Raw genomic sequence first — 4,408 nt, forward strand, 5'->3', positions numbered from 1 at the left:
GCTCCCAGTGACTTCCGGTGGTCCACTCAGTGTGGAGGAAGTGTGCCTGTGACCCCCTGCATCCCCCTGGGAGAAGAGTTTGATGAAGTTGAGCCACAGACAGGGTCAGCATTTTCTGTGCCTTCTCCCCAAATGCACCATCTTCCCTGTCCCTGCACAAGGTGCAGCTTGCGGGCCACATGTGGCTTTTTGGCGCCTTGAGTGTGGCTCTTCCACAAAATACCATGTGCGGGCGCGCACGTACAGTGTGATTGAAACTTCGTGGCCCATGCACAGAAGTCGATATTTTGTGGAAGAGCCACACTCAAGGGGCCAAAAAGCCACATGTGGCTCGCGAGCCGCGGTTTGCCGAGCTGCAATTTGCTGACCACTGCCCTAGACCATCGGAGGCCTGGGCTTGGCCTTCAGAGCTCACAGAATAACCAGCTAGACCATTAGGAGCTGAGGGTTAAACAGATGACTCAACCACGCTCTGATGATGGCAGAAAGAGATGCTACAGGACCGTTCTTGATTAATTGCCAAATGGGCAGCGAACGTGTCATTGCCACAGGAACTCCAGGATGGAGCAGATAGCAAAGGCTTCTCAGCAGCTGAGATCTGAGGTGTGCTGGGGAGGGAGCATGAGTTGTAAATAGAAGAGAAGAAGGTGATTGAGCCACATCGGAGAAAACCAGCAGTTACCCCAGAGCTCAGAGAACCTGTCCCCTGCCGACCCACGTCCCCTTGACATCTGGGAGACGTCAAGAGCTGTCCTGAGTCAGCAGCTGGGGTAGGCCAGGGAGTAGAACGTCCGGTTCCCTGCATTGGCCCCCATTATGCCACCTGGAGCCTTGCTTTCTCCCATTTGCCCATCCTGCCCCTGTCACCTCCCCATCCTGGAACGAGTGGCCGGAGGAGAGGGCATCACAAAGGCCTGGTGCGAGTGTCTGAGGACGCCCCTCCAAGTCCCTCTTTGTGGTTTGATGCCGTCCAGCCCTCCCCTTCTTCTCACTCGCCCTCCACTAAGTGGCATAAACGGTTATTGCTGCTCCTTTCTTCTTCTTGTGCCCTCTTACTTCCAGGAAAAAAATACAGAAGAAAATTGCTGCTAATGTTCTCCCCTCCCTCCGTTAGAGCCGGCGCTCATAAATATTGAAGAGCCAAGCTCCGCCAAGCTCCGAGACCATTGTCTGCTGGCTGCTCCCACCCCTCCTTGGTCTCCCAGCGCAGCCCCTCCCTGGAGGTGCACGGAAGAACCCGATGGGGAAACGGCAGGAGAGAGGGGGCAGGTGGGGGCTCCTAACAGCTGGGCCACAAATGGGCTGGGAGAGTCTGGGCCTGGGAGGGGAGCCGGGAGCCCGGAGGAGAAGGGTCAGGAGGCTGCAGCTCAGCTCCTGACCTCAGGGAGGTAGAAGGCAAGGCAGGGACCTTGAACATGCGCTGGGCTTTCCTGGAGCCCAGTTTGGAAAACAAGGTACTGGAATCAAAGGGCTCTGATATAGATGGAGAAAGAAAACTTGCTCACACCCTCCCAGCCTTCCCTGGGCACGTGAGGTCCTGGGCTGCGGGGACAGACTCGGGTGGTGCTGGTGAGCTCTGCTGCCCTGTAGCTCTAAATGAGGACACCCCCAGACCTAGGGGGGTGGTTCACCCAGCTACTGTCAGCCAAGCTCCCTGGACTCACAGACCCAGCAGAGAGGCCAGAGCACTGGGGGTGGGGACAGGGGCCTCTTAGTGGCCATGCTCGCCACCAGAAAAGATGGGATGGGGAAGGGCTGACTCATGGAAACCAGGCCCCAGCACCCCACAACCCTCTCCCCAGCTCGACATGACTTCCTAGTCGTTCTGCGCACGCAGCCGGGATTTTCTGCTCCGAAGCCCAAAGCCACGGACCCTCTCCTGAGATGCTCCTGCCCAAGGCCGCCCGCTAGACAGCAGCGCATCCTTGGAGGGCAGGTGTGGAGCTGTCAGGACGCGCACTGAACTACCATAAATCAAAGGGCCCGGCCCAAGCTCGTGCCCACATTAGCGGAGCATAGATTACCATATAAATTGGATTTTACTGCCATTTCCAGCTTCCCCTTCCTAATTTACCTTTTCTGCTTCCCTCTGCTCAGTGAAGCTCTCTCAAAACTCTTCTTTTTCTGGAGGAAGAGAAATCCTTTCTGATTGGACCCCAAGTCTGCCCCACCCAGCCAGAGTGTCTCTTTTCTCACCTACCTGGTCCCAAAAGGTGGCGCCCCTGGACTGTGCCAATGGACGGATCTGAGTTGGCCTCATCTGTGGGTCCCAATTCATTCGTAGTTTCTAAGGTGCTTGCCATCTGGTTTGGCGTTGCCAACCCACCAGTGCCTGTCTTCTCAGCTTGGATGATCTTCTTGATGCAAACATAAGGTTGCTTTGCCCTACACAGACTCGGGTTACCTTGATTTAGCCATGATCAGGGCAGAGGGATTTTTGCCACCGCCATGACCTTGACCTCTCCATCACCAAGCTATCTGACGCAGCCAAAAGCTACAAGCCACCTCCGCTGAGAGTGACTGGAGGCTGGCACCAAGAGGACCACCAATGAGGAATCCAGTACCACGCGCACAGGACCCCGATGGTGCCCATTCGGTGCCTTGTCCTCTCCAGGCTGCAGGGGCCTTGTCTTCTCACTGAAAGATTGAAAACTGGTGCTCAGACTCGTGACTGGGTTCCTAGAATGAACAAGGGGAGTCCTTGCCCATCGCCCACCACCTACCCCTTTCCCATCCTCAGCCATAAGGGGCCGAATGCTGACCCTGGAAGTCAGGGTCCCGGAGGTAATGCTAGCCCCGATCAGAAGAATGTTGAGCCTCGGATCAGTGGCTTTTTCTCGTGCTCACTACTAGGCAGGCAGCTCAAGTCTCCCCTTTGTGCAGTAACTTTCACTCTTACTCTGACCCACTCACAGCTGCTGGAGAGAGATGCTTTTCTCCCACGGCCACTTCTGTGCCCCTGACTTGGGTTTCTGAGAAAAAGGAGGAGAAGAGCCCACAGCTGGTGGTCATTCTGCCTTGGCTGCGGGAGTTCTGGTGGCACAGCCCCAGGAAGCCACTGAACAAAGAGGTCCCTGGAAACTGACCAGTTAAACTCTAGGATACGCGAACCTTAAAACAAGTGCAGGCAGAGAGAGGAGCTGGGGAGAAGGAGTAGCACAGAAATGAGTGTTTTGCACATGCAAAGTATTGGAAAAAGCCATGTTTGTGTAGAGCAGAAAATGTACTGATATCTCAATTGATCATCTCGCTCTTGCCCTCAGCCCTCTGGTCATCCAGACCTGCCTCTGTTTATCTCCCTATCCCACCCCATGCACACACACGAACTCTGACCAAGCTCCCCGAGAGATTCTCAGTTCTGATGGAATTAGGAGAATGGGCAGGTAGGAACAAAGAGTCAGGAGGCAGGGGCAAGCAGGAGGGCTCAGGCACAAAGGCAAGGATTATGTGCATAATGTGGAAACAGCCCACGTGCCCATTACTAGATGAAAGGGCAAAAACATTGTGGAACATTTTAAAAAGAAGGACCTCTTACCCTTTGAGACATCCAGGATGGACCTGGAGAGTATTACACTAAGTGAAATAAACCAGTCAGAGAAAGACAAATATCACAGGATCTCACTTTTTGTGTGGAATCTAATGAAGAAAATACATTGACCAACAAAGTCCAAAAGCGTGGAGGCATGGAACAGACCAACCTATCTTGGGGGAAGAGGGTGGAAGAGATAAACCAAAGAACCTATATGCTTAAATCCATAGCCCCTGGACACAGACAATTGTGTGGTGAAGGCCTGGGAGTGGGTAGGGGCTGGGTGGAGGGGGCAAAGGGGGGAAGGGTAATGGGGGACATCTGTAACAGTCAAATATATATATATATATTAGAGGCCCAGTGCACGAAATTCGTGCAGGGGGAGGGGTCCCTCAGCTTGGCCTGCACCCTCTCCAATCTGGGATCCCGCTTACAATCCAGAACCACTGGCTCCTAAGCACTCATCTGCCTGCCTGATCCCCCTAACTGCTCTCCCCTCCTGGCCTGATCCCCCTAATGGCTTATTTGCACTCCCTTCCTGGCCTGATCCCCCTAACTGCCTACTGCTCTCCCTTCTTAGCCTAAACCCCCTAACTGCCCATCTGCTCTCTCTTCTCCGCGCCTTCAGACCCTAGCGCAGGAGTGCTAAGAGCTCTCCACCGAGGCCCTGCCCCCATCCTGACGCCCCTCGCCAGGCCGGGTGATGTGGCTGGCCTGTGCACACCTCTGCTGGGGGCAGGGGGTGCTCAGGACAGCAGCCTCATGTCCCAGTGCGCAAATCCCAGCTCCCGTCCCTGCCCACCAGCTCCTGTGTGCACACAGCCTGTTCAACAGTCCTGACTGGGACATCTTTAGGACCAATTAGCATATTACTCTCTC

The sequence above is a fragment of the Myotis davidii genome, unplaced genomic scaffold (genome assembly GCF_000327345.1).
Source record: "Myotis davidii unplaced genomic scaffold, ASM32734v1 scaffold1314, whole genome shotgun sequence".
NCBI classification, from domain to species: Eukaryota; Metazoa; Chordata; class Mammalia; order Chiroptera; family Vespertilionidae; genus Myotis; species Myotis davidii.